We start from the raw sequence: 10,424 nt of genomic DNA on the forward strand, positions 1-10,424 counted from the left end.
TCCCAGATCCTCCTCTCAGGTCCTCCTCTCCTCCCTCCTCCTCCCAGGTGCTCCTTCCTCAGGGTCCTCCTCCTCCCAGGCCTTCCACTGTCTCCTCCTCCCAGGCTCCTCCTCCCACAGGTCTCCTCTAGGGTTCCTTCCCAGGTCCTCCTCCTGTGGTCCTCCTCCTGCTGTCTCCCTCCTTCCTCTCCAGGTCTCCTCCTCCCAGGTCCTCCTCCTCCAGGTCCTCCTCCCCCAGGCCTCCTCCTCCTGGGGTCTCCTCCTCCTCCCACTCCCCCACTCCTCCTGGCCTTCCTCCCCAGGTGTCCGTCCTCTTCCTCACTGGTCTCCTCCTCCTTCCTCCCAGGTCCTCCTCCTCCCACAGGTCTCCTTCTCTCAGGTCTCCTCCTTCTCCTCCCACAGGCTCCTCCTCCTGCCAGGTTCCCTCCTCCTGTCAGGTTCTTCCCACGTCCTTCTCCCTGCTGGTTCCTCCTTCACTGTGGTCTCCCTCCTCTCCTCCTCCCAGTCTCTCCTCCTCCTCCTCCTGCTGGGGTCCCTTCCCACTCCTCCAATGTCCCTCCTCCCAGTCTCCTTCTCAGGCTCCTCCTCCTCCCAGGTTCTCCTCCCAGCGTCCTCCTCCTGCTTCCTTCCCCAGCTCCTTCCCCACAGGTCTCCTCCCATCAGGTTCTCCTCCTCCCACAGGTTCCTCCTTCCTCCTCCCATGGTCTCCTCCTCTTGCCAGGTTCCTCCTCCCCATGTCTCCTTCCTGCTGTGTCTCCTTCCCTCAGGTGTCTCCTCCCTGGTTGTGTCTCCTCCTCCTACTCAGTCCTCCTCCCATAGTCTCCCATGTCCCCACTGGTGTCCTCCTCCCACAGGTCTCCTCCTCCCACAGGTTCTTCTCCTCCTTCCTCCTCCTCCTGCTGTGTCTCCATCCCAGGTTTCTTGCCAGTCCTCCTGCCAGTTCCTCCTCTCCCCAGTCCTCCTCCTGCTGTGTGTCCCTCCTCCTGTCTCCTCCCTCCTGCCTGTGTCTCCCTCCCCAGTCCTCCTGCTGTGTGTTCCTCCTCCTGCCAGTCTCCTCCTGTTGGGGTTCTCCTCCTGCTGTGTTCCTCCCAGTGTCCTCCTCCCACAGTCTCCCAGGTGTCTCCTCCCCTCCTCCTCCTCCCAGTCCAGGTCTCCTCCTCCTGCTTCCTGTCTCTCCTCCCAGGTTCTCCTCCCATGTGTGTCCTCCTTCCTCTGCCAGGTCCTCTCAGGTCTCCTCCTCCTGGGTTCTGCCTCCTGGGGTCCTCCTCCATGTGGTTCTCCTCCCAGTCCCTCATCCTGCTGTGTCTCCTCCTCCCTGCCAGTGTCTCCTCCCAGTGGTGTCCTCCTCCTCCTCACTCTGTGTCCTCCTCCAGCTCCTCCCAGTGTCCCCTCCTCCCAGGTCTCTCCCTCCCACAGGTCCTCCTTCCTCCTCCTCCCAGCCCTCTGTGTCTCCTCCCCAGGTCCTCCTCCTCCCAGTTCTCCTCCCCTCCTGTTGTTTCTCCTCCTCCTCCTGCCTCCTCCCATGTCTCCTTCCTCCCAGGTGTCTCCTCCCACTTCAGGTTCTCCTCCCATAGGCTTCCTCCTCCCCACTGTGTCTCTCTCCTCCTCCCACATCTCCTCCTCCTCCACCAGTCCTCCTTCTCCCATCTCCTCCTCCTCCCTCCTCTCCTGCTGTCTCCTCCTCCCACTGTGTGTCTCCTCCTCTGGCAGGTCTCCTCCCCCAGGTCTCCTCCTCCCTCTGGTCTCCTCCTCCCAGCCTCCTCCCAGGTCTCCTCCTCCCTACCAGGTCCTCCTCCTACAGGTGGTCTCCTCCTCCCATGTTCCTCCTGTGGTCTCCTCCTGCTCTGTGTCTCCTCCTCCTACTCTGTGCCTCCCTATACGGTCCTCCTCCTCCTCCTGTCCCTCCTCCCATCCTCCCCATCCTCCTCCTCCTCCTCCCTGGTCCTCCTCCCTGGTCCTCCCATTCTGTCCTCCTCCTCCCAGGTCTCCTCCTGCTGTGTGTCCCTCCCACTGTGTTCTCCTCCTGCTGTTCTCCTCCTCCCGCCTGTGTGTTCTCCTCCCATCAGGTTCTCCTCTTCTCCTCCTGTGGTCTCCTCCTCCTGCCAGGTGTCCTCCTCCTTCCCACTCCTCCTCCTCTGTCTCCCTCCTCCCAGCCTCCTCCCTGTCTCCTCCTCCTACCAGGTTCCTCCTCCCACTCTGTGTCCTGTCCTCCTCCTGCTGCTGTCTCCCCCGTCCCTCCCTGTTCTGGGTCTCCTCCTCCTGCTGTGTGTCATTTTAATGCTGATATGTGTCTCCTCCTGCTGCTGTGTCTCCCTCCTCCTGCTGCGTGTCATTTTAATGCTGATATGTGTCTCTCCTCCTGCTGTGTCTCTCCTCCTGCTGTGTCTCCTCCTCCTGCTGGTGTCATTTTTAATGCTGATATGTGTCTCTCTCCCCTGCTGTGTCTCCTCCTCCTGCTGTGTGTCCTCTTTATCCTGCTGTGTGTCCTCCTACTCCTGCTGTTTCTCCTCCTCTTCCTGCTGTGTCTCCTCCCCCACTGTGAGTCTCCCCTCCCACTGTGTGTCTCCTCCTCCCACTGTGTGTCTCCTCCTCTTGTGTGTCTCCTCTTCCTGCTGTGTGTTCTCCTCCTCCTGGAGTGTCCTTTGTGTGTCCTCCTCCTGCTGTGTGTCCTCCTCCTCCTGCTGTGTGTCTCTCCTCCTGGTGTGTGTGTTCTCCCCACTGTGTCTCCTCCCACTGTGTGTCTCTCTCCTCCTGCTGTGTCTCCTCCTCCCTGCTGTGTGTTCCTCCTCCTCCTGCTGTGTCTTCTCCTACTGTGTGTCCTCCTCCTTCTGCTGTGTGTCTCCCTCCTCCTGCGGTCTCTCCTCCTGCTGTGTCCTCCTCCTGCTGTCTCCACCTGTGTGCCCTCCTCCTCCTGCTGTGCCCTCCCTGTGTGTCCTCCGTGCTGTGTGTCCTCCTCATCCTGCTGTGTCCCTCCACCTCCTGCTGTGTCTCTCCTCCTGCTGTGTGTCCTCCTCCTCCTGCTGTGTCCCTCCTCCTGCTGTGTGTCCTCCTGTTCCTGCTGTGTGTCCTCCTCCTCCTGCTGTGGGCACGTCAAAGTGAGGACGGAGGGTATACTGCACGCTTATAACTCGCTTAATAATATCATCTACGATATTACCACCTCTCTCTCTCTCTCTCTCTCTCTCTCTCATTTTCTTGAAGGAAAATGAACTGAATACTTTGAATGATCAACTTTATTATAACATAAATTATATACAAAAAACATGTACTACAGTAGTGTGGTAAAGCAGTATGTTTTATATCTCAAGAAACAACAATGCCCCCCTTTCCGTTAGTTAACACAACACACACTATCTCCACAGTAAAACTTGACCATACAGTGTACAACTCACCTATACCCCCACAATCTGGCGTCACATAGTAATAATCTCACCAACTCTCAGTGTCCTATATATATATATATATATATATATATATATATGTGTGTGTACAAGTACAGTATCTCAAAAATTAAATGTCCGCATTGTGTGAAACATTATGAAACCACAGATGATAGACATTGGGACATGCATTTACTTTGGTATATACTTTAACATCAGTAATGCAATGTGTACTTTATTTCGACGTAATTAATATGATGTTCGGTTACCAAATGAAGTAGGATCAGTGTCCTCCGGGGACATCACGAGTTGCCTGTAGCATTTCGGAAGTCATCGGACCTATCCTGGCAGATACATTTTCAGATACTGTACTGTACATGAGAAACTTGAGTGTGAGAGTTTTAAATGCACAGGATGATATTAAAACTAAGCATATTTGCCTATGTTAACTAGGAAATTCTCACTACGTCAGGGAGAACAACATAAGCTAGGTATCCTGGCCTACACGGCCGTTGCATCTTCGGCAGCCAGCTGTCGTTTATAAGCCACAGGGTCATCGTCGCCAGGTTCATAGAAAGGACGGTATGAGTTGTTGTTTGCGATGACGTCGTCACAGTCTGTGGCTTTCAAAAGAATATCCTTAAAGGTGCTGGCGTCCAAGTTGCACCCAAGGATATCCAACAAGAAGAAGTCGCCCAGGTGAAGTTGTCGTAAGGCCTGTTCCAGCTTAGGTAAACTCATGAGCTTTCCACGACGCTCCAGCATACGGAAACGGACAACAGGGGAGAAGATCATCAACGTGCGCCACACGATCTGCAGAAAGTATATTACATCACAAGATCTGCGATAACTTGCTTCTGATGAACGATGCCAAAGTCCTTACATTAACCCTGAGGCTTTATTGCATTACTTTACAAAATAAAACTGACTTTTTCATAAAATTTAACTTAAAAGAGTGATAACTAATATTATGACATATGATCTTTATTTGTTTATCCGCTTATCAACCTATCTATCTATTTATGTATCTATTCTTTATATCGCCATTCTCATCTTATCGCCTCACCTGCATGGCCGTGACAGTGGCGAGGATGACGAACCAGAACCACATGAAGATGAAGACCTTCTCGTTGAGCATGTTCTGAGGCAGGATGCAAGCGGCGTCGCGGAGCTCTAGCGTGCCTGAGGGGCCGAACTTGTAGAAATTGCACTTAGTCAACCTCCAGGAAGGTCGTCACTAGAGGATCATGGAGTCCGTCGTCGTCTACCACGTAGTTCAGTACCTGTGGAATGTTTAATAATATTCACAGCGTGTTCAGTTAGTAATTTATTTCACCTATTATATTTAGCGCTGGTCATTACGCTAGTACACATAAACAAATGATCTCCATTATATCTTATACTTGGCTTCCGTATGCTCGACCACGAAAATGGTGGAGGCATGTTGTGTTCTCTTTGTCCTTCCATCCATACAACTTTACCAACTGATTTTCCTTAAATAGTATAGTAATTAAGCTTCACATGCACATGCCTCATAATAATGAGCACCATGCCTTCACATCAAAATCGGGTCATTGATACCTACATTTTGAAACTTGTTGCACTTAGCAGCTTGTTAAACAAGCTGACGTGTCTGAAACTAACTTTTTACCAGCCTCCTCTCTTTAATTGGATCATTAAGTAGGACAGTTTTTAATCTTATTTGGTGTTCCATTTATGATGATTAAGAAGTGAAAATATATGCTACCTCTTATTAGAGATATTTTTGTGACCAAAAGTCCTTACAAGATGATAGTTCTTGCTGAGAGTTAATGGAAAGCACCACACACACACACACACATACACACACCCTTGTTAACATGTAAAGCACCACACACACCCGTGTTAACATATAAAGCACCACGCACACACACACACACACACACACCCATGTTAACATGTAAAGCACCACACACACCCGTGTTAACATATAAAGCACCACACACACACACACACACACACACCAGTGATAACATGTTAGGCACCACACTCACACCAGTGATAACATGTTAGGTACCACACACACACCCGTCTTAACATGTTAGTCATCACACACACACCCTTTTTAACATGTTAGGCACTACACTCCTTTGTTAACATGTTCTCACTGTAACACGCACGAGTGGGCAGAAGCTTTTTAAAGGTCCTTGCATTAATTGTTGCCCTTTACTTCGGCTGGAAAAGCCGTTCGAGTTAAGACAGATTCTCAAGGCTATGTCAATTCTTTTTTTGGTCCCAATTTTGTTACAGTTTAAAGAGTTCGATTAGATCTCAGTTCTTCAGTTAGAGGGAAAAATAATGTTAAAATCTTTGAGTAATGACAAACTGAAGACTGTCATGATTAGTAACAAACTGAGGACTATCATGATTAGTAACAAACTCAAGGACTATGATGATTAGTAACAAACTGAGGACTATCATGATTAATAACAAACTGAGGACTGTCTTGAATAGTAACAAACTGAGGACTGTCATGAGTAGTAACAAACTGAGGACTGTCATGAGTAGTAACAAACTGAGGAAAGTCCTATGGTTAGTGGCAAGATATTACATAAACAATGATCAGATACAGTTACCTTAGTTCCGTAGTTCAAAAAGACGCCGCCGAAGAATTTGTCGAGGAGGAACATCTGGCCAATAACGTTGACTAAGTTGAGAGCCTCACACATCATGTAAGTCAATGAGTACTTGCCATTACGATCTTTCGACGCCTTGAGGTAGCTGCCAGGTGACACACACCAATTTTGATAAGTGTTTATGACATTGCCTGTGACAGCTGCTCACAAAACTACCAATTAAAAATGTATACGATAAGTCTTTGATACTTATTCATGATATGATTTCTGACAAGTTATTGTTACATGGCCTATGAGACACAGAGTACAACCTGTACTGAGGGATAACTACCAATAACAATTATACACTTCCTCATTTACTCGTATATGTGTCTCCTGAAGGCTGGCACTAGATACTTTACTTCCTCTCTCTCTTTCCCAGAGGTGAATGCTAGGAACTTACTTAACAATATTTTCCTTTTTCTTCTCGCAGTTGTCGTCCATTGAGTTTAATTGGAGACCTTGAAGGAGGGTGTCTGCCGTCCTGCCCTCATTGGCCTTCCACAGCATGTGAGGGAGGTAGAAAAGGCAGCCCTAGAAGGGGGTAGGAGAGATCACTGTGTCAAAGCCATAAGAAAACAGCTGATTCACCGATATTAAAAGTGGGCCAGGCAGCACGTTAAGGAGAGCGTGGACAAAGCACTAGGGGATAGCGTGGCCCAGTAGGGCTCACAATACGCTCACAAGGCTCTTCTTCCTTATTTTTAATTTTAAATACCCATTTATAGCTGGATGGACTAGGGGTACATTGAGGTCCAAACCTCAACCAATAGAACAGGAAGCGAACACTGTTCACCCATCAGCTACCAGAGAGAGAGGAGAGAGAGAGAGAGGAGAGAGGTTCAGGTAACGTATGGCGATAATAAGAATAAAATGTTCCATTCTTGAGAAGAGGGCGAGGAGGAAGTATTATCTAACAAGAGGAGGAAGTATTATCTAACAAGAGGAGGAAGTATTATCGAACAAGAGGAGGAAGTATTATCTAACAAGAGGAGGAAGTATTATCTAACAAGAGGAGGAAGTATTATCGAACAAGAGGAGAAGTATTATCTAACAAGAGGAGGAAGTATTATCTAACAAGAGAGGAAGTATTATCTAACAAGAGGAAGTATTATCTAACAAGAGGAGGAAGTATTATCTAACAAGAGGAGGAAGTATTATCTAACAAGAGGAGGGTATTATCTAACAAGAGGAGGAAGTATTATCTAACAAGAGGAGGAAGTATTATCTAACAAGAGCAAGTATTATCTAACAAGAGGAGGAAGTATTATCTAACAAGAGGAGGAAGTATTATCTAACAAGAGGAGGAAGTATTCTAACAAGGAGGAAGTATTATCTAACAAGAGGAGGAAGTATTATCTAACAAGAGGAGGAAGTATTATCTAACAAGAGGAGGAAGTATTATCTAACAAGAGGAGGAAGTATTATCTAACAAGAGGAGGAAGTATTATACTGTATAACAAGAGGAGGAAGTATTATCTAACAAGAGGAGGAAGTATTATCTAACAAGAGGAGGAAGTATTATCTAACAAGAGGAGGAAGTATTATATAACAAGAGGAGGAAGTATTATCTAACAAGAGGAGGGTGGAGATAATTCACCTACCTGGAAGAAGAGGACGAAGGGCACCCACTGGTAGTAGGCGTGGTAGGTCTTGGTGTGAATGGCGTCGTCATAAGTGCCAGTCCCGTCGTACGTGCTTCCTCTGCCTGAGTAGTGAGTTCCTTCCTCTGGAAATATTTTACAATTTTCGTCTTTATCTTATAGTTTGTGAATTTTGTATAACTTTTCCGATATTCACCTATCATTTTTATGTGTCATTATGTAATCTAAGTTGTTAATCACGGGAACCTTGGAAGTTTCAAATTTTAGATACGTTTGTGGCCTCTACGTGGTTAATAGCGCAAACTATCATGCTCTCAACTACCCTGCTTGTATTAATGTATTATGTTCATGAAAATAATGTTCAGTGAGAAGAAATAGTGTCATTGAGAACATAAATCTCTCTCTCTCTCTCTCTCTCTCTCTCTCTCTCTCTCTCTCTCTCTCTCTCTCTCTCTCATTTATTTGTCTTGCATTCTTTCCTACATTCAGCTGGACGAGACACTCACTGCTGCTACTGTTGAGGGTGAAGGTTGACATTATCCAACAGAAGGTGTTGATAGGCTTAGGCACACTGTTTCCCGAGCCATCGTAACACTGGATAGCAGAACCGATATAGTCGGAGGCAGCAACGAGGGCACAGGCCAGGAAGCAGAAAGAAGTGGTCCAGCGGTAATGGAGGCGGAAAACAGCACCGTCGATGGTGGTGTGGTCCAGTCGCACCTTCACCAAGCCCACCAGGGAACTAACGATGCGCAAAACCATCCTGAGAAAGTTGCCAACGACAATTTTAAATTGTAATACAAGTAAATAAAGAATGAAGACTATCTTACTATAACACTTTCATATGATTTCATCTTAATTTCCTTAAATATTTAATAAATAAATTACCTCGTCTAAAGTTTTTCAAAAGTTTCATAATAATATTCAATTAGTAATCTTCTTTATAACTGCAGTCTTCCTTATGAAATCATAAACGCTATAAAATTCGTGTTTGTATTTAATTTTCACACTTTCACTCACTGTAATTCAGTGGCTTAATCCTAATAGTATTAGGTTTGGATTGTGTTAAAAAAATTTGTGAATACCACAGACATAATGCTCAACCATTTTCAGTATTATAATAATAATTCTCATTGTGGTAAAATAACTAATGCATAAGAATAATGTATTGTTTGAGAATAAAGTGGGTCCCGTAGTCCTGATGTTTGTTAGGGGCAATGCGAATACAGCACACCGTAGACTATCTCTTGTTTCCGGAGGTAGGCAACACAATGTTACACGCTGATTGTAACACACTCAAGCTTGGCGTCGTAACTGCACGGAACAACATCAGAAGCCGACAGTAATATTAACACGATTTAAGGAACTCTTCCAGCGTTTATTTCAACATTTTACGTAAAGATTATGCTAAGTTCCAGACTGTGGTATTAGGAGTAGATCTTTACCACTATAGTCAGACAAAGGCGTTAAGTAGCTTCACCATACAAACATGTTACCAAAATAATTGGTCACAAAACGGTTGCAAAGGCTCACTATAGTGATATGGCAGCATACATATACTGTATAAACCAGCGATATCCTTAACGTAACCTACGTGAAGCAGACTTACCTGTAGACCCTTGCCTTACAGGATTATAAATAATCTAGAGAAGAGGTTTAATTACAAGAAATTTAAATCATAAAATACCACAATATTCAAAGTAAATATATTGCACCTACAATCTGTGGTAGCTATACCTGTAGTTACTAACCTTGAGTCTACTGTAGACTAACACACCAACCAACTGATGATCTGGGATGGTAGAGTCACCCCCGTGTACAGTGATTGATGTACACAACCTCTTGCTGATGCGTCCTCAGTTAATGTGACAGTGACACCCTGATACTAAAAGAGTCCGTCAACAGTGACGTGACGTATTGTGCTTCCAAGAACGAAGGATATTTATTTTCGGTAAAATGTAGAAGGTTTCTACTAAAACTTGGATAAAGGAAAAATTACTGCCGTCATTTACTGGACATAGGCACTGCAGTTCACGTGATGGTGCTAAAACAAAAAGATATTAATTACCTTTATAAATATTTTATCTTACAAATGTGTGTCTAGCATTAAGTGCTACAGAACGTGAGCGGTTGATGTCACATCCTGTGTAGGGGGGGGGGGTTTCCACCAGTCACCCACGTCACACACACTCACAGACATATACTATACCATGTGGTAGCAAAGATATATTTCTTCTTAAACACTCCTGTACTTATGTAATATTCAAAAATTCGTCTTCCACTTCCAATAAGCATTTTTTTTTTACAAAAAAAATGGTCTTGTGAAATATTTTTTTTAATATTTACTGTGATTCAGTCACTCGTGTACAGTGCAGTAAACTCGAGGTAAAAAGTTCTTACTTACTCATACCCAGCGACAATAGCGCTGTCTGACTCCGAGGTTCGGAACTACATAATAACATAAGAACATAAGAATGGAGGAAACTGCAGGGGGCCCATTGGCCCATACTGGGCAGTCCCGTTTACACCCAACCCCTATTGCTCATGTAAGCATCCAACCTATGTTTGAAGCTACCCAGCTTATTCGAGTTAATGATGATATTTGGTAACTTGTTCCATTCATCCACTACTCTGTTTCGAAACCAGTGTTCACCTATTTCGCGCCTAAATCTAAATGTGTCTAATTTAAAACCATTATTACGAGTTCGCTCTTGTAACTAACACTCCTTTGTATGAACCCAAGTACTTTATTAGCCTTGTTACGAGCAAAAACACATTGTTTACTT

At 45.8% G+C, this 10,424-nt stretch overlaps 1 pseudogene; it reads right to left on the reverse strand.

The window, feature by feature from the left end:
* Window positions 1-3,481: 3,481 nt before the first annotated feature.
* LOC121854326 lies at window positions 3,482-9,523 on the reverse strand (annotated as a pseudogene).
* Between the last annotated feature and the right edge of the window lie 901 nt (window positions 9,524-10,424).

This window comes from Homarus americanus, unplaced genomic scaffold, assembly GCF_018991925.1.
Source record: "Homarus americanus isolate GMGI-L3 unplaced genomic scaffold, GMGI_Hamer_2.0 scaffold51859, whole genome shotgun sequence".
In the NCBI taxonomy this organism is placed as follows: Eukaryota; Metazoa; Arthropoda; class Malacostraca; order Decapoda; family Nephropidae; genus Homarus; species Homarus americanus.